General features: G+C 34.2%; 1 protein-coding gene and 1 long non-coding RNA gene across 3 annotated transcripts in view; both read right to left on the reverse strand.

Annotated features, from left to right (window-relative positions):
* Positions 1-21,596, reverse strand: part of LOC111425800 (collagen XV/XVIII-type protein multiplexin) — a 182,115-nt gene that overhangs the window by 74,975 nt on the left and 85,544 nt on the right. The window lies entirely within an intron of this gene.
* On the reverse strand, positions 9,128-11,216 carry LOC139431978 (uncharacterized). The gene is made up of 2 exons (XR_011642004.1): positions 9,871-11,216; positions 9,128-9,268 (listed from the first exon to the last, which is right to left on the reverse strand). It is a non-coding gene; the product is annotated as an uncharacterized lncRNA (long non-coding RNA).

The raw sequence follows: 21,596 nt of genomic DNA on the forward strand, positions 1-21,596 counted from the left end.
CCGGTGATTCGGACGATCCACCGCCACAAGAGGTAAAAGACCTCATCGAATATTGCAATAAGAGGGGAAAACAACTCCTCCTGGGCTGCGATGCGAATGCACATCATCTCGCATGGAACAGCTCAGACACAAACAAAAGGGGTGAGTATCTTTACCAATACCTTCAAACTACAAATTTAGATATCCTCAACAGAGGTAACGTACCGACTTTTGTTACCAAGAGTCGACAAGAGGTGCTAGACATAAGCCTAGCCACGCCTCGCCTTAGTTCGCAAATCGCAAACTGGCATGTTTCGCGTGAAATCACTTTAGCGGATCACAAGCATATTCGCTTTGTCATTGTAGCAGACATGACAAAACAAACAGAATTCAGAATCCCCTCACTCACTGATTGGTGCTCTTTTTGTAGACACATCGGCGAAGAGGTTGATGAAATCAAAACAAAGATTGAAAGCAGAGAGGATCTCGAAATAGCCTCTGTTCAACTAAACAATCTCATACATAGTGCGTATGAATCAAGCTGTCCAATAAAACACAAAAGAGCACAATCCAATGTGCCTTGGTGGAACAAGGACCTTGAAAACCAGCGAGTCATGGTTAGAAGACTATATAATAAAGTCAGGAATTCCAAACTCGAGCAAACATGGGGTGTCTATAGAAAAGCCCTAACGGAATATAACTTGGCTATCCGCAAAGCCAAAAGAAAAACCTGGCGTAGCTTCTGTGAAGGCATAGACAATACGCCTACAGTTGCTCGTCTGCATAAGATCTTGGCAAAAGATCACAACACTGATCTAGGCCACCTATGCAAACAAGATGGTAAATATACAGAGGATGCTAAGGAATCGTTGGAACTCCTACTGAGTATACACTTTCCTTCCTCAAAAGTCTGCCCCCATGCAGATGCCGACCCTGAAGTAATGGACATAACCCGTCCATCAGGTAAGGTTCGCAGCACAGCTGGGAATATTTTCACACCCAACAGAGTAAGGTGGGCTATCTCGAATTTCAAGCCCCTAAAATCACCTGGAGGAGATGGAATTCTGCCTATCTTTCTGCAAAAAGGCTTAGAAGAACTTCTCCCAATAATAATATCCCTATATATAGCTAGCTACAGCTTTAGCTATATACCCACTCTATGGAGGAAAGTAAAGGTGGTCTTCATACCCAAAGGTGGTAGGCGTTCAAACGCGGACCCCAAGGCGTACAGACCAATTAGCCTAACTTCATTTCTCCTCAAAGGGATGGAAAAGGTAATCGATCAATACCTAAGGAACGGAGTGCTTCTCACAAATCCACTCCACCCTAGCCAACATGCTTACCAGAAAGCAAAATCAACAATTACCGCTCTCCATGCTTTGACTAGCACCTTAGAGGAGGCAATTGCAACCAAAGAGATAGCCCTTTGTGCTTTCATAGATATAGAGGGTGCGTTTGATAACACCTCATATGAATCCATAGAGAAGGCTTTAAACGCAAAAGACATACATCCGTCGACAATCAAGTGGTGTATAGCCATGTTGAAAAGTCGGCAGATCACAGCCAGTCTGGGAGGCGAGTCGCTGACTATAAAGGCGCTAAGAGGATGTCCCCAAGGGGGAGTGCTATCACCTCTATTATGGTGCCTGGTAGTTGATGACTTGATGAACATCCTAACTAAAAACGGATTTAAGATACAAGGGTATGCTGATGACCTGGTAATCACAATCCGAGGTAAATATGATTCAATCATAACTCAGCTAATGCAGAAAGCCCTACTACTCACCAGTACTTGGTGCAGAAGCAATGGGCTCAGCATCAATCCCAATAAAATCGAAATAGTCCCTTTCACTCGGAGAAGGAAGCTACAAATAAAAGCACCCTCCATTGAAAGCAGAACTATTAACCTCAAAACAGAAACTAAATACCTAGGGGTAATACTTGATAGTAAACTAAACTGGAACTCACACTTAGACAAGGTGAGGAAAAAGGCCATCATGGCAAACCAGATCTGCCGCAGGCTCCTAGGAAGGAACTGGGGTCTCAAACCACGAATGGCTCATTGGGCCTACGTAGCAATAATCAGACCCATGGTCGCCTACGCCTCATTGGTTTGGTGGCCAAAAACAAAACATAAGACAGCTCAACAACAGCTGGCACAAATCCAGCGGTTAGCATGTCTTAACATAACGGGTGCAATGAGATCCTGTCCGACGGCTGCTTTGGAAGCCCTACTTGGTCTCACACCGCTCCACATATATATACAAAAGGAGGCAGCCTTAAGTGCCTTATCACTGAAAACAGTTTCTTCACTCAAGTTGATGCAGGGTAATCTCAGAGGACACCTCGAGATCCTCAAAGACCCATGTCTAAATCACCTGATTGAAATTAAAACGGACCTTATACCGACGGAATACAATTTCAACCAACCGTATAAGGTCATATTTAGTAGCAGGGATGATTGGGCGAAAGGAGGGCCTCAACTAAAAAGAGGAGCCCTAGCCTGGTACACCGATGCTTCAAAGACAGTAAGATCTGGAGTAGGCATGGGCATCAGTGGACCAAACAGCCACATCAAATTGCCCCTCAGCTCGGACTTAACAATTTTCCAAGCAGAAGTTCTTGCTATAAACTTCTGCACCGCTTTGAACCTACAGAAGGGACAAAAAGGTGCATCCATAAACATTTTCACAGACAGTCGGGCCGCCTTAAAGGCAATTCAGGCCTACACGTGTGGCTCCGCACTGATCAGAGAGTGCACCAACAACCTGAAAGAACTCGCTAGGGGCAATGATGTTACCTTATGGTGGGTTCCAGGTCACAGCAACATTGAGGGCAATGAGAAGGCCGACAAGCTGGCCAAAGAGGCAGCAAACACGCCCTTCATTGGACCCCAACCTGGATGTGGACTACAAAAAAGCCACCTAAAACAAATAATCAATAACTGGGAGGCTTCAAAGATAGCCTTACGCTGGAAAGAACTTCCAGGTCACAGACAAGCGAAGAGTATGATAACTCCGTCGCAAAACAAAACCAAAGAGGTTTTATGCCTCAGCAAAGGGGATCTAAGAACGCTCTCAGGCTACCTAACCGGCCATGTGCCCCTAAAATACCACCTCTTCCACATTGGACAAGCTGAGGATCAAACTTGTCGACTATGCAACGACGAGTCAGAAACTGCTGAACATATACTGTGCAATTGCGTCGCCAGAGGACGTCTAAGGCACAACGTCTTCGGTAAAACTACCCTGTTACCTACCGACATAAAGGTTCAAGACCTTAGGACAATACTAAGGTTCATTAAGGACCTACATTTGCCCTAAACCATTGGAGGGCTAAAGTTACAATAGATCTTATAGGTCGCGGTAACGAGAGGGGCCGCCCTCCTCAGCCCGGCAGCAATAATAATAATAATAATAATAAAGGGCTAACTTTTCCACAAAATTTATTTTAAATTCTGAATGTGATTCAAAATTGGCTAGATCTGGCGATGTATAGAAGCTATCTAACCTTTATCCAGCAAAGAATCTAGAAAGGTCAGAACTACTTGAAAAATTATGGGTTTATTTTTGTATTTGTCACCTGTTAGTCCGGCTTTGTCAATATTGATTAGATAAAATTTTATGCCGAAACGAGATCATTTCTGACCAAGGCGACCTTTATATAACATGAGGATATTATATAACATATAAAATTAAAATGACCGAAAATTCTGACAGCCATGCTATTAAAGATGAATTTATATACACACAAGCTACAGTCAAAGAAAATGATTTATAAATGATATTGTCAGTATGAAAATTGAAGTGAACAACAACTATAATACCTACATATAAAATGGAAATGAATAAAATACACAAAAAAAGTTAAAAATAAAACCATTAACGTTAAAATACACAATAAAACAAAAATATAATAAATACTAGATACCAATCTACAAACGAAGTTAACGTCCATATACAACCAAAAAGGAAATAAATAAAAGGATAAATGTTTTAAATCCGTAAAAATAGGTTTATTTGTTCATTTATAAGATTTAATTTTTGAAATTTCATAATATTCATGTGAATCTAATTTATGTCTCTTCCTGCAATAGCGAAAAAGTTTAATATTGTTATAGACTAATTTTATATTCTTTTAGCCCCCTGTTTAATATTTATAACTTTGTCCTATATACATTGCAATAACTTTTTATACATTATACTTAACATTATGCGGATATCTCAAACAATAATGAGAACATTCAAACTGAAACACAACTGAAATATAAGAATAAATAAAACGGTTTCTCATTTATAGTTATATTCTATAATAAGTAGGTTAGGCATTAATTGGACTAATTCTTCATATAAACTAAGCGGAATTATCTTTCATTCTTTTAATAAAGCACTCATCAGCACAGGTTTACTGGCTTCCACAAATTTTCAATAGACTTATGTCCAGGCTTTGAAGTTGTATTACCATTACATGAAGACAATTATATTGGTGGGACAATATTAATGCCATAATGTGAATGTGTTATAATTTTTGCAAATGACGTTATAGAGAAGTAGTTGACAACAAGTTATGGGGCAATATACACAATTCGGCATCATTGCGCCGAATTTTTGTGAAAGACCTGCAGATTTTTCAATAAAAAGTAAAAACCTGGTGACCGTTAAGTAAGGTTAACTTGTTCCTATGCTCTGTTAAACCTCATGCAAGAAGACGATAATTTCATATCCAAATCCATAAAGCAAAGAAGTGAGAACATCAGACACACACAGGAAAAAATATAGAGTAAAAATCAACTCTAAAACATGGTTCAGATCGGTCCAATATATTTAGAGTTATTTTTTTGCACTATATAGTGTAGGTGAATAGATTAAAATTTTACACTAAATAGTGAGAAGATGGTGTTTATTAAATAGTGTAAAATCGTTACTCTATAACAGTGTATTATATGTAATCTAATTAGATGTTGTCGTGACTCTAATTAGATTCATTTCTAATCTAATCAGTGTAAAATTAGCACTGTAAATTATTAAAGATTCGTTCTAATTTTACTCTATTAAGTGACAAAATATCACTAAATAGTGTGTATCTTTCACTTATTAGTGTTAATTTTTAATAGGAAGTATAGAATATTTTTAGGAAGGTTTTAGGTTTGCAATAAAAATCAAAATTATAAAATATTTGTTTTTATTTTTACTTGTAATATATTGTTATATATTAAATTTAAAAAAATTAAATTCTTATTATATAACCATACTTAATCCATTTTAAAGATTCCACCGAGTCACCATTAAAACTGCATCTAATGAGTCTTCTATAAGTTTTCTGTATGTATAGTTGTACATACTTACCAATCTTCGCAAGGAATTCGTACGTAAAATCTTCCGGATGTTCCACTAATTTCACAACACGAATGTTTGGCAAACATAATTAAAATAAAAATAATCGTTCTTTCTCTTTATATCGCGTAAATCAGGTCTCGAGACGCTGTCGAGTTCCGAGTCGTTCAGTAGATGACCGTTAAATTTTAGCTGTATCACACCACATGTTGATCACGTGGTACCGACGAGTAATCCCGAGCAAAATAGTGCGATGCCTACGAAGTACCTGAAGGAAAAGTACAATTTACACGTGTTGTGTAAAATTTAATGTTTTATATATTACATAACTTCACTAACATGAGTAAAAAAGAACTCTCCTTCAGAGAACTGTAAAAACTACTCTATTAAGTGAATAATATATGAACTCTATATTAATATTAAATATAGTGTACATTAGAGTTGTTTTTACCATGTGGTATTACAATTTTTACTCTAATTCTTTTTACCAACTACTCTAAAATTTTTACACGACACGATTTTTTCATGTGCACTTGCAGGATAGATAACATCATGGATTGAGTATTTTACAGAAAGAAGAAATGGACCGAATGACAGAAGAACGAATTGTGAAAATAACACGGGACAAATCACTATCAGGACGAGGAAGTATTGAAAGACCTAGAAAAAGATAGAGCGACAATCTTCCAAATGATTAAGGAACAAAAAAGTGCTGAAAACCAGGCTTATGCCTAAATACAGAAGGGAGAAGAAGAAATTCATAAAAAGCAACACAGCCTGGTGAGCGCCACAGAGAGATGTTAAACAATTTTTTTTGTTGCCACAGGTTGCTGAATTGAACCTCGAGCATTTTCCTTCCAAAAAGACGGAGCAACCGCACACTCCAATTTCGTGTCATATGATCTGCCGTTTTGATGCTTTGAATTTTGAGTGAGCACATCGATAGATCTGATAGCGACAGATTTCTCTTTTTAGGGCTTTCTGAAAGTCAAGATTGAAACGCGTTCAAATAAACTTTTTATGAAAACAGAGCCCTATTTTTATGATATTGCTTTTGTCCCAACTTGTACAAGAGCCAGAAACGTATTTTGTAAACCTTATGTTTTGGATCCCAATCTTGGTACAAATCACTCGTCACTGCCAAAGATAGTTTACACATGTTTCTAGGAAGACTGGCTTTTAAAATCTTAAATATAATAAACTGTAAAAATCCTAGTACAGCAGCTGAAAACGACCACTTCACTATCACAGATCCACATTTTCCTTCTCATTTTTTTCTCCATACATATGGTTTACTATCTGATACAAGAATACTATATACATATATTTTGATCAGTAAACAAAAACACTATCCAAAACGAATTTTTTTTTTATTTATGTGCTCTTTCACAAATTTTAATGTGATGGTTGACGTACTGACATTTTTTCCTAACTAAATATTCAGCAATAATTGCCAGTTTATGAAGGGAATTGCCTTTATGTTTGTACTAAAATAACTGATCTGATTTGATAATTTTTTTTAAAACCTGATAGTTGATAATGTCATGCATTGTAGATTGGCTTCTATCGCCAAGTTTAGTAGTTTAGAAATTTGTTTAGATTAGAAACTCAAAACAAGGTTGTACAAAATTCAATTGGTCTTCGACAGCAGAAAACTACGAACACCTCATTTTTGTTGTGCAGAATCCCGATTTCTAGTAATTTTAGTAATAAGTGGTTGAAGTAGTGAAACGATAGGCTCGTTTGTACACCATGAGTTGAGGGTTTATGTCAGATAGAAAGTTTGTTTTTACATTGGAAAGGCTACCAACCCAGGATTGATTAATAAAATATAAATTAAAGGTACCAGTTACTTAAAAAACGATAATGAACTATACTATTTAAGATCTTGTAAATGAATGACCCTACTCTAATAATGTCATTGTGCGATTAATCTGTTCAAGAAGTAACTATTGCAGGTAACTTTGTTCAGTTTAAGCATAGAATGATTTAATAGTTGAACTAAATTAGGTTCAGTTTAACCCCGGAGGGTAATTAGGGCAACAGAATTCCCCTTCGGTCGCACATTACGCAAATTGAATAAACAAAACTACCCTTCGGGGTGTCGTCAGCATTTTAAACCTATCCAAATTTGTCCTTCCGCCCTTTTTCCTTTATCATCTTAAGAAGGGTCCAATTTTGCTAATTTAGGTTTGTTTTGAAAGAAAAAGAAAAGAGAAACTTAGATCAAATTCTTTGTCTTCAAATTGGAAATTATTTGAAGTATAAAAGTGTGATGTGAAATTATGCTCAAAATTAAATTTACGTTTTCCTTTCGGTCGACCGAGGCTTATGACGAAAACTTTTAAAATTTTGTAGTATTGCGGGGAAATTGCGCGCTCTGGTACCGTTGCAGTCGGAGAAGTGCTCGGAAGCACCTGCTTCCAAAGTTTAACGTATTTATCGTTTAGGAGAGGGCAACAACTTTGTCGCCACTGAAAATAAAATTCTCACCGAGATTAAAATAATTTACATAACATAAAAAAAAATCATTAAGAACTCAAAAGCAAGGTTGATTTCAAATTTTCACATTTATTTTAAAGGTACGATCAAATAAACGAACAGATGATTCATTTTTGTAGATTTATGTAATGTATTCAAGTAATCAAACCCCAATTTTACGGGCCAAAACACATTGAAATCGTCGCCCCCTTTTCACATTTACATAATCGAATACCGAAACCACCATCTCGTTGTGAAGATCTATAACCGGTTATAGAAAGGAAATTCAACGAACCGTATTTAAATTCTAAAAGAAAAAATCTAACATCATAATCTGAGCATATAATAAATAACCTTATTCCATTACATTATTTTAATATCGCGTGTTGCTTAGAAAATTTTGCATGAAAAGCTCGTGTTACTTACAACCGTATGTATCGACGATGAAATCAATCAACTTAATTGACGTTAATAGCGTAGAAAAACTGGTGTTTGCAACCGCTTAATGAAAATTTTACTTACAGCAGCCGCCTTTTTTTTTAAACTTCAAAGTTGCATTCCATTTAAATCAATGCGCGCTTAAGAGGCTACTTTACCATACAGCTCGGCAAATTACAAAAAACATACATTATTTATGAAAATATTTGGATGAAATTTTGTACATAGCTTCTTCTAACAATTCTACATAGCGCATGGTGAAAATTTTTAAAGTTTTCCAAAAAAAGGGGTTTTTTTCCTCAATATTATAGAATTTGGTCGTTCTTTTTTAGCTTGCATGATAGTATACTTGAAAATAGTAACATTTTTCAAATAAATTTTTTCAAAATTTTTAGTTATAAAGGAATAGTTTGTAATTTGCTAAAATTGCAAAAAGGTAGCGTAAAAATGAATATTTTCCGTCAAGATTCCCACGAAGTATTACCACCGCGTTAGTCCCGCCTCCTGCCGACTGAGCGGCGCTGACATCGACTCTCTTCATCCAAGCTCCTTGTTTTATCTATAACTTCTTAATGTGGTAGAGAAAATAATCATTTCCAAAAGTACGTTTTGAACTTTATTTTCCGTGATTTTCTACTGATGATTGTGTAATTTAACAAAATTTTTGAATTTATAGTCAATAGTTGTTATTTTATTGTGTACTATAGTGTTAGTTTAATTTAGTTTGTGTAAAGTTTTTATAAACAATGGGTAAGTATGTTCATCTAAAAAACTACCCCTTAGCATTTGAAGATGTTCTCGAAAAAGGAGTAATAGACGATAATAATTTACGATATAAATTTTTATAAAATCTAAAATTTCATATTTTATAGTCCAAGATTCAATTGAAAAATGTATTCATTCCGAAAGGTAAGTTAAATTTTATTAATTTTATTGTATAAACTGTAGCACACATAAAAAGGACTTATTTAAAAAGAATAAACAAATAAACAAATGATGCAGAACCAAATACTGATGGTGGAGAATAATCCATTCAACTGCAACAAAACTCACATTAAATTTATTAATGAGTCAAAAGAAGGGCTTAGCAACTCATTTCTTTTATGTTTTATGTGCGGGATAAAAAGGAAGCTTTACACTGAAGAAAGCAAAGAGTCTATTGAGATAAACTCTGCTGTTGTTTCTGTTATCTGTCGGTACCGGATGTACACAGGCTGAAGAATTATTGTTATGTGTGGATATACCATTTATGTTAACAAAACCATTCCAAAAATATCGAGAAACCGTAAGTGACATGGCATAGCAGTCTATGAAGAACGCAGGTAAAGAAGAATTAATTTAGTTACAGCTTCAGAAGAAGTAAATAAAGACTGAATAAAGACTGTAAACGCTAAACGCTCGAACGTCAATTACAATGCATCATCCGGAGTGGTACTGCTATAAAATAATTGTATACATAAAAAAAAATACTCGTGTATACAGGGTAATTCAGGTAGGTAGCGAAAGCCGATCAGGGTAATGATAGCAATTCGGTTATAATTTATGAGTGACATTTCACACGAAGAATATAAAAGAAAGAAGAATTTATTGGAAACTTGCAAGATGGATGCATTAACAGAAATAAAATACAAATTCTTACCAGAAGCTAAAGTACCAATCAGATATGGATCCAAGAAAGGTATCTGTGCCTAACTGCATCGAGATTTGGTGATGTATCTAGGATGAGAAATGACACGTCTTGCTTAAATAAAGTTAAATCAATCTTGTACTCGAAATTTGCTAGAAATAATAACACTAAACATGGCCAAGACTATGAATGGCCTGCATTAAAAAAATTTGAAAGTAAATATAACTTGCCAGCAAACTTTTGAGCTCTATTCATCCGTAGGATGTATGGATTCTTAGTTGCAAGTCCAAATGAAACAATAAAAAACGAAAATGCCATCGTCGAGGTGAAGTGTCCAGCGAATTTCAAGAGCTTACATCTATTCAACGATGGCAAATTAAAATTTCCTAAAGATTTTTCTAGTCAGGGCTGTTTTATTTATTACACTATTAGCCATATTTTGTATACTTGAATCATTATTTAATATTATTATTAATTAGGTATTACATATTATTTCATTTACTTATACAAGGTGATGCAGACCATGCAGTCCATTTTTTTAAACAGAAATATTAAAAAAGTTCGAATGAAAAGTAATAATATTCATACAGGAACCACATTTATTCAGCTATTTTTTCTTTAATTTTTGTAACTACCTGTGTTTTCAAATAAAATTACTTACACGGTTACTCTGAGACACCTGTATATCAAACGAACGCATAATAATACAACAAAGATATAATTTATAAATGTTGTACCGAACTTTTCACATTCCCTGTATTGCAAATATATCTATTTTAATATAAAATGAAGTTATAAATGTTATTTTCGTTTCAAAATGATATAAATGTTTTATGCCTCGCAAAATTATTTATTGCATTTGAAATTGATTTTTGCCTTACATTCAATTGAATTATAAACCCACAATCTTAGATGTTCTCAACTTCTTTCTCTAATTTCTCTATTAAAAAATTAATATTCTATTCATATCGAAAAAAAGCATTAAAAAACTGATATTTGCGTAATGTAAATTGTTGTGAACCAAAATACTTAAAAAAACAAACGTAGTAAAAAGGTGGGCTACGACTACGATTATTAATAAAAAATCAAAATAATAAATAAAATGGAAAGTCAATAAAAAGATTGATTGTAATTCGTAATTAAGAAAAATGGTTAATAAACAATAATATTTAGAAGAAGTCGTTTAATTTCTTCATTAACAACATCGACGAGAAAAAGAATCGTAATAAAATAAACACGATGTTTTTTTTTATCTATAAAGGGTCGGGCCTAGTAGAAAATAAACTCCGCCTCGTTGCTTCCGAACGTCCGTCGTCTGCGCCCCTCAGAAACTGACCGACCTGGTAAAGTGGGCTCTTAACGAAGCCCTTAATACAGCTAACCTTATAATACCGGATGTCGTTAACCTCTTGAATATTAAGATCGATTATAGACGTTTGTAATCGTGACACTAATTAGGCCTATTTGTCGCATAGCTATCGTGTCAGGTATCCAACGTTCTATTGAAACATTAGCAATCATGACCAATTACTTGTGGTTGAGTTAACACTGGACGTAATTTGAACCAATATCTCTACACTGATATCAAGAGAAAATGAGGACGCTGTCTTGTAATTTATCTGTTCAAGATTATGTTGCACAAGCTATTAATTAGCAAAATTATCCAACTTTCAGATAATTAATCATAGAGAAATTATTAGAAAGAAATTTTATTTATTATTATGAAAACTCTCGATAAGCCTATCGTATAGTTTAGAATTAAATTATTAAAAATGTTTTAATTTTTATTGCTTTGACCCGGGTTGTAAACAGTGCTAAATTGCACGTAAATTCGTATTCCCAATTGGTCGATGAATTTATTTATTACAGCGTAAAAGATATTATACATAAATTCTTGTTTTATCACTATTCAAAAATTGATAGAGTATGTATGATGAGTATATTAAACCCGTCAGATGGTGCTTGTAAAGATGTTATTATAACTAACGTTGTTTAGTTAAAATGAACAGTATCTAACTACGTATACGGATGGTCGCTAGGGAACAATAAAATTTAGTTAACTAGAAGTTAAATCCGACATTGTATTTTTGACAGTGTAGACTGTAACAAATAGTTTTTTGGAATTTCGCAGTCATTTTTCACCTAATTAATTTTACAGAGATAAGAATTTGTTTTTATATTTTTTTTCTTACTATGGTTGTGATGGATATTCTGCTTATTTCTGTATATTTATTTTTATTGGCATTTAAAAAATAAAATTTCGTTTCGCAAATGTATGACGTTAAAGATAGTAACACCTGTACTAAAAATTCAATGAGTGAGTTATTCAGGACAAGATTTTATTTATTTATTTATTTTTATTTTACAGCATAACTAACTAATTAACAAAAATTACAAAAACTTCGTATGTTGTTCTTTAGTCTTTTGTGAAAAAAATTATTAGTACATATCTAAACATGTCAAGATTTCACCCTTTTAATCATCCTACACATTATACTTGGAATTGAAGATTCAATATAATTAATTTCTGGAATATGGCGGCCAAGTAGCTCAATTTTACTACAAATTCGAAATTTTTTCGCTTATTCTTCCAGAAAATTAGCGATTGATTTTCTTAATTTGTATTATTTGGAAGACATTGCAAAAATTATCATGATGGTTACAGAAAACATACTTTGCAATTAAACCATGAAGACGCACCATCTGCAATATTGCATTCTATGCTTGCCTCGTTTATATTTAAAATCAGTTAACATAACAAATACTACGAATGTTGTTGTTTTGAGTTCAATTAGTTTGCAGAAAAGTAATTTTTCTACTGCTGAAGAACTGAACTTTGCAAAACGTATTGTTCAGCATCATTAGGTAGTACCTGATGACAGGTAAATCACCAATTCGACAGGCAAATGTATGATTTGATAGAGATATGGACTGAACATAGTTTGTACCCGTTTGTACCAATAAATATTTGTTACAATAAAAAATTATAAAGTTTATTCATATTCAGTAGTTGGTAGTCTCAAAATTTTTGGATGATGCCTGCTGGTATTTTCATCCATTCGACATCGAGAAGAGTCGTTTGAACGCTTGTTGCATCTCTTAACTCGACGATCCAATTCGTCCTAGGGGTTTTCAATAAGGTTCAGCTTTGGGCTCTGATAACGCCATTGTCAACGCACCAAATGATGGTGGTAAATTCCGTAAAACTGCTATAGCGTAGGAAGCACATTGTTATCTAAATTTGTGCAGTAGACGTTGGAGTTGAAGAATTTTACTGTTAGCACACATTCGGGCATTCTCTAGTCTGACATCACACCCTGCCATCCAAACGGTACAGGCTTAACCTTGATTAGTCACTGTTTTCACTGATCTGCGGTTGCATGAGCAGTTCGGTTAGACTTAGTGATCAAAGGCTTATCAGCGGCAGCGTGACCGTAAATACCTACCAAGTAGATGTACTTGCTTACGGATTGGCATTCTTCGAAATAACACTCATGCCTGTTGAAACTCCTGGCGTATGTGGTCCATCTTTTGCATGCGATACTTTCAAATTCATCTGGACAGCATTTGTCGGTCAATCGCCGCCCACCCTCCAGTACTGAATAGGATTGGCTACTATCAATTTTGGATAATTCAACTTGCTAGATAAACTACTAAATAACATCTTGCATGCGGATAAAGCCAACGTTGTTTACTACACAATATTAAACTGCGGATGGCGTAACAGACATATGGATCGCAGATGTCGGCAAATAGTTACACCATGATATGGCGTCAAAATATTCAACATACGTTATTATTGTATACATTAAATGACTGGCTAGTAATTATGCAAGATGAGGCAGAAACAATGGAAAATCTCCGTGCAGCAGATACTAAGTAGCAATATTTGACGATGACTAAGACCTTCGTGGCTAAAATAACTACTACGCGCTTTGTATAATAACTACAGTACAAGCTCGATAATACTAATCCGGCACAATGAAATTTTTTACACTGACGGATTACCGAATGTGCCGGACTACTGCAAATTATCGAAAAAAAAGTTTTACAATAAGAGAAGAACAAACAAAATAATGATCAATACTGTATTAAATCGTTTATTATTGGAAAGTAAATGTAAGATAGTTATAAAATGAAATGATTATGTTATTTATATGTTATTTGTTAATGACGTATCAAGGAATTTGTCAATTGTTGAATGCTTTTTACAATAATAGATTTTATGGAGTATATTTTTTCTCAATTTTCTCAGTGTTAGTAGAATATCTGTAGATTGTTTATTGTCTTCGGTCCAAAGGATATTGAGATCAATTGCCTTTACTGCGTGCAGATTTCAGAGAGTTCACTTGAAGTTTGGAGGCAACCTCTTCTACATTACCGTTGTCTTCATTACTGTGATTCACTACTGATCACTTCATTTATTAATTCATCATCAGTCATCATTGGTTCGTTTTTAGCATACTCTTCAACTCTGCAATTGAGAGCTCGTCTTCTAAATCCCACTCACCTTCTACTTCATTGTTATTTAATGATGACCACAACTTCTTCCAAGATGATTGTTTTATACTGTCAGGTACACTATTCCAAGCCTCAGTCACGGTGAATACGGCATCTTTTAAATTCATATTTTTTAACGTTTTAGCGACATCATCTTCTCGCAAAACAGCATTGACCAAGATTTTTTTTGTAATTAGTCTTTATTATTTGGATCACATTCTGGTCCATAGGCTGAAGGAGAGGTGTGCAATTAGGAGGTAAAACAAGTGTTTGTATTAGAGCATCTCTTGAAGCTAAATTTTCATTAGGCCCATGTTGTCTAAAATAAGAAGTGCTTTCGGCGGAAGATCTCTTCAAAACACGTCGTACTTCAGGGACAAAATCATTATGAAACCATTCTACGAATACTTCTTTGGTTACCAATGCTTTGTTTTGGTTTTTGTATACGAGTGGAAGATCAGTACGTTTAAATGCCCTAGGTGATCTCGCTTTCCCTATCAATAAAAGCTTCAGTTTATGCGTATCATTAGCATTGGCACAAGGCATAATGGTAACTCTATCCTTGGACACTTTCCTGACTGGTGCTTCTCGCTCTTTTCTGGAAACGTATGTTTTGTTTGGTAAAACTTTCCAGAACAATCCACTTTCATCGGCATTGTAGACTTGATCGGGAGTTAAATTAAGATCATGCACCTTTTTCCTGAACTGTTCGATAAATGGAGCAACAGCCGCCTCATTACAAGACAGCTTTTCTCCCGTTACGGTCAATATTCTAATTTCATATCTTACCTTAAATTTTTGAAACCAGCCGTCACTTGTTTTAAATTCCTCATTCTTATAGATTTTCTCGTAAAAAACTAAAGCTTTTTGTCGTATACTATCTCCCGTGGGAGTCTTCTTACAGCGACGTTCTTCAACAAACCAAGAATATAAAGCATCTTCTATAAGTGGGTATTCTCCTGTTTTCATTGTTTGACAACCACTCACTCCCGAATCACTTTGTTTAACACAACACTCAATTTTTTCAAGATTTTTTTTATTCACCAGCCAACTTCACCTGACTTTCACCGAAATCCAAGTTTCTTAAAATTTCCATTTTTTGAACTAGAGTTAATGCTTCGTGCTTTCGTTTTCGTGTTTTACCTTCCAGTTTGATATAGGTGTATAAAAATCATGTAACGCACCCCCAATAATAGAAACTCATGGGAATAAACGTGCCGGATTATAGAACGTAGAATTTTATGAGTGCCGGATTATAGAGTTGATTATAAGAGTTTCAAAATACCGGATTACTGGACGTGGCGATTAGTGAATGCCGGATTAACGAGCTTGTACTGTGTATAGTAATTCGTAACTGATCACAACCTCAGTTACGAATTTGTGAAGGATCATACACCAATGAAACCTACGCGATTCACAAACTTATGAAGTAATTGACCGTTTGTACTTTACCTTTAATTTTATGCACATCTAATTTTCACAAATATTGGTGTAATGTGGTGTATGTGTAAAGCATCTATTCAATTTCTTATAGAAAAAATGTTGTGAATTGATAAAGTAATTTGTGTCTTATGGAAATCATCAGATGAAACAATTAAAACACAACAATTGGAAATTTTAAGTGGGAGTGGGTTTGTATAGAAATTGTATCACATAACCGATCACCACATCAGCTTTATTTAGGAACGAGTGAATTATTTCTCAATTTATGTAATATGTTGCCCAGCATAACTTGGTAATCGTTCTCTTGAAACTGGACAACGTTCCATTAAAAAGTGTAATAAGAAGAAAAATTAAAATGGGAAAATTTGGCTTATTGCGAAGGAACATCTATCAGTAATATCTATTAGAAAGTCAATAGAATATTGCGTTTCAACCTATAACGATGGTAATTAAGTGCGATCGAAAACAAAAAGGAAAAATAGTGTCATTATTTCACAATATAACCACCTCATGGGAAGAGTGGACTAGGTATGCAGCATATTGAGAAATACAAAATAGAGATGCAGTAACGAAAGTGGAACATGAAATTATTTTACTTGGCATGGTTGCTTTATTATTGGATCTCACGTTGTGTAACATGCGCAACTGCTAAAGGAGGCTAAAGGAGATTAAAAGAATAATGTGATTGTGTTATTATCAATCAATAGTAAGTTACATTGATTTTTTCATTTTAAACAAAGTATTGGGGTTAAGCTTGGCTTTAAAGTAATTTTTCTTGGGCAATGGATACATTATAAATAAATACTATCTCGACATCTCGTAATGAATGATTCCATTGTGAGTTTTTCCAATTTCTGGGTTTTAAACCTAATCATAGAATTAATAGCCACAAATGACATACGGTAATTTAATATCCGCACCTAATATCAACTGTTTTCTTCCTGACAGAAAACATAGTGAAAAAAGTGTTCATCTTATAAGTTAACAAAGAATAATAATTAATTTTTCGGTTGGTGAAAATCTAGAAAAACTTATTTTCAAGCATATTAATTTGTGACTGCAACTGCCGCATCATTGAGCCGCTTCATTATGCTTTTTGTTACTCGTCATATAGTGTTTGCTCATTTTAAGAACATTGGTGAAAAAATGCTTAAAGAATCCATGTTAATGTGGTCCGCGTCATTTACAAGCTTTTCACAATTTTTACATTACGGTCCTGTCTGGTGTTATTTCCGCTAGATCACGTAAAGATGCAGTTTCGATCGATAGCAGATTTTTTTTCTACAAATTCCGAAGAATACGTGACACATTAGACTTCAAAAAGCTATTAGCTACCTGAATAAACCAATTTTCATCACAATACCCAACAAAGATCATCTTAAAAATCAAACTTCATTATAATTTAAAAAAATTGTATGGAAATATCAACCTAGATGGGAAAATTCTATTTTTAACGTAATCACGATCAATGTACGTCAAGTTGAGGTGTGCAAATCGCTATGCATCGGTAATAAGTAGGACGCAATACCATTTCTGTTTCGAATCGATGATGAAGTGTAAACCCGGTTACACAAGAATGCCGTCAAAAGGCGACGATGTCAGTGTGTACTGTGACAGTTTAATGTAACTAGACTTCCTATAATATAACAACCCGAAAACGAAACGAGAGATCCTCTCAGTTTTCTTGGTGCGATGTCAAGGGCCACTCGTGACATTACAAGCGTGACAATATTGGACATGCTGTTCATCCGGACGGTTATTGGGTCTTTGTAAAAACATTTCCGTCACATTGTCTGTCTAGAGTCGTTCGTTTCAAGTCAATTGAGTTTAATTTCCGTACATTGATATTTATTCAAATGATTATTTAATTTTTTTAATATTAAATGTTTGAAGTCGTCTGTAGAAGTGATATAGTGATTCGGGTAAGAAAATCTAGGTTGCAATTTCCTTGCAAGGGCGATAGCGATAAATATTAAACGCGCGGGCAACTCTACTTTTGCAGATTGGAAACGTCTTGAATAAGATGAGCTAGATTTATATCCGCTCACTCTCGTTAAGTATCAAATGTTGTTATAAATTTTAAGGTGATTATTATTTTACAATAAACGAGAGGCGAATAATGATGAAAAGATGAGGAACAAGAAGCGAGTTTTAATTGCTCTTATTACGCAGGGACAATAACGTTGCTGATTAAAATCCCTAAAATGATTGAAAAAGAAAATCTCCAATCCGTTTCCGTTTTCTTAAAACGAATTACATGACCAACAGTTGTCTTATTCCCGGAGTTGCCGTAATCTAATTTGTTTCCTTTTCCGGACTACGAACCGAGAGAACCCAAACCTAAACCTGTATTTATGAATTATTTATGTACGGATGAAAGATATTCCGGTTTCCTCCTCTTTCTTATCGTATCTGCGTTGTTGGCAATATCATCCCGGGTGCTGCGCAATAACCCGCAACCTGCAGCATTTTTCTCCGTTTTATTAAACACTCAACTTTTTTTTATTTCAAAACCACTTTTGTATAATAAACCCCTAAAGTAGATACAGAAAATTCACTGAAATTTCTACGATTCAATCCGGTAGGAAAATTTAATTAGTGTAAAACGTTTTGTATTTGACACCGTGTGAATAATTTAATGGAGAGAACATGTACAATTGCGCACAATACTATAATCGCTGATTGGTTAAATCCATAATTTAGCGTTCTATCAATATACCACTTAAATATTGATTTCTAGAAGCGGTCACTACCAAAATACCTACGGGATTTCACATTTACCACTAATAGGTTACAATGTTAGTTTTGGTAACCGTTAGAATGATTGGAAGTCGGATATCTCCCAATTCAATAACCTCAAGCTATATTGAATATTAATTAGTATGAACCGTCACGTATCCTGTTATTGTTTAATTACAATAAATATTTGGTTTTGTTGATAACTTAAGATACAAAAATTAAGTAAGTACATAATATATTAAAAACATTTATAGATTTAAAAGGATTAAATTGTGTCTCATAATATAAATCCTATAGGGACAATAATTAAGTATATATTCCAAGAAAAGTTGTGTACTTTCAGAGATATATAATATTTATAGAGACTCTTATACAGGCAAATAGTAAAGTAGATTTGAATAATGTTTGAAATATTTCGTTTCGTTGCTTTAGAAAGGTACTCGTGAATTATGGTATATCAAAGCACCAACTGTTATTCGCAATCTTATTGACATTTAGGAATAGAAAAGAATTCGGGTAAAAATCGAGAAAATACAAGTATAGAACGGTTAATCTTTAAAAATTGAACGAAATAAAATTGCCATTTTAAAAACGGTTTATTTTGTTCAATATATTTTCATTCATAAGCACTTAAATGTCTACAATAGTTTTCCATGAAATAAACTTTTCAAAGTATTGCTACTTCGGTTTCTTTAGAATTCCATCAATATTATTAAAAGTAGCGCAGTTCTGAACGCGTGACTGATGATGTAATGTAATTTAATTAATATTTGCTGATATGAAGGGTTTCAAAAAAAGAATCACTTTTATATTAAGAAATAATTTATTTAACTAAAATTTATAGGTTAAAACTACAAGTTATCAACAACTGATAATTCATATGAACACTTTTCAAACTACTGTTGTGTATAATTCCACTTTACACATCTTATCTTATTCATCTTCAATCGAGAGTTTAATTACATCATGTCTTAAATTGTTGCGATTGGAGGCTTACGTATATACCTCAGTATGTCGTTTAAAATCTAAACATTGTTTTGAATGGATATTACACCAACCAGGTATCATGTTAATTCTTGTTTTTATGTCTGGTTGAATGTTCTAATACCATTAATAATATAGTGAAGTGTACTCACTAAGGAAGAAGAGAAACATTTACTACTTTTACTAGATGGAGATGTATGACAGAAGTTGCAATTGAACATGAGAGGTTGTTATAATTGAGCATATATATCAAACTGATTTGTTGCCTAAAAATATGAATTCAAAATAAACAAAACTGTGACTTTACACCACCACTTGTTGAAAAGGCTGATATTCCCTGACTTACCTGCTAGGAATTATAACGTAGTTATTTTATCAAAGTATTTAGTTCAGCAGACAAATTTTAAACCACCTCTGACTAGCTTTAAACCACTACAAACTCACTGTGTTGGTCTTCTGTAGAATGTTAATGACATTAATGTATTTGATACGTTTTTCTTAAATTAAACTATTAATCACCGTAGTGTTTTTAACCTCACAAAGACAACTTCTCTTGATGCACGTAGCCACAAAAGCGTAAACATTTTCACTAAACCCAATTACTCGTGCTCATCATATCCACCTTAACCGTCATTTGGTTGATTTTTCTACTAGATTGCAACACAACCAGCACAGTATTGCCAATTACCACTTTTATTCTCCTTCAGTTTAACTGCCATATTACGTCCTCGACTGCATACTCTACCTTGACCTCTACTTCTGCCCTTATCTTTCTTGCTACAGTTAAAGCTAAGTCTTCAGCACAGGAAACCAGAAAATTAAACCCTCCTTATCTTTGCATCTTCAATACTGCATCGTAAAAGACGTTGCATAGAGTTGGTTCCATAACAGAACCCTGCGGACCCCACTTGTTACATGGTAGACTTGCCTATTCAGAGATATAATTTTTCTCTTTGATAGGTAGGATCCGATTATTACCAGCAAATAGTCACCCACCTATCATTTTTCTAAAGCTAATACTTCTTCTCTTTTTATTACGTCTATGGTCGACTTGTCCTTCTTAAAACCGTATTGATCTTCTTTAAACAGTCCCGTATACTCTATTTCCCTATTCAACCTGTTCCTGATCAAGATCTCCATCAGCGCGATACTCGTCCTTACATTGATGTCTTTCTTAGGTTGTGCCATTAATGCCAGATTAGAAGCAATCCAACCCAACCCAACCCAACCTGAACTCAATCCAAACCCACCTTGAACTGAACCAGAACCCAGTCGGAACCCAACCCGAATTTAACCCTAACCCAACCCAAACCCACCCCGAAACCAACCCGAACCAAGCCTGAACACCATCCGAATCTAACCCGAATCCAACTCAAATAGTATCAATCTTAATAATCCTAATGGAAAAACCTATTTGAATATGTTGGAAAATGCTATCAACCCACTATTGCTAAAGCTGTCATAAACCAAATTACATTTTCAATAAGATGAAAGTTCTCTTTATTATGTTTTTGCAGTACAGCAGTGGTTAGGTGATGTATTTTTCAAATAATGGATAAGGCGAAGAACCTATAGAATGGCCAGCCAGATTACAAGATTTGATGATACGCCACAGTTTTGAACAACGTCAAAATTTGATTTGATTTCTTAAATCATTTTCAAAATAATAATTTCAAGCAGTTAATAGATATTTAAGCATAAAACAAAGAAAAATAAAACAGAAAGTTTCTTCATAACTAATCGATCAATTAAACAAAATAATATTTAAGATTTTTAAGAAGGTGATGGGGGAAGAAGTTAATGTAGGTGACCAAATGTTTGAATAAAAACTGTCCTTCTCGATAATACTTCTTACGTGTTTCAGGGATTAATTTCGTAAATTTCCAGAATTCTTGAAATTGAGGTTGGAAGTTTTCAAATTAATATTGTATATAATATTAATGAAAACCACATTTTCCGTTAAAGGTTAAATATACAAATCAATATTTTCCAAAATGTAATACCCAAAATCATCTAATTTGCGGCACAAACCAATACAAATGGAATACAAATAAAAACCATCACGATATTTT

This window comes from Onthophagus taurus, chromosome 1, assembly GCF_036711975.1.
Source record: "Onthophagus taurus isolate NC chromosome 1, IU_Otau_3.0, whole genome shotgun sequence".
Lineage (NCBI taxonomy): Eukaryota > Metazoa > Arthropoda > Insecta > Coleoptera > Scarabaeidae > Onthophagus > Onthophagus taurus.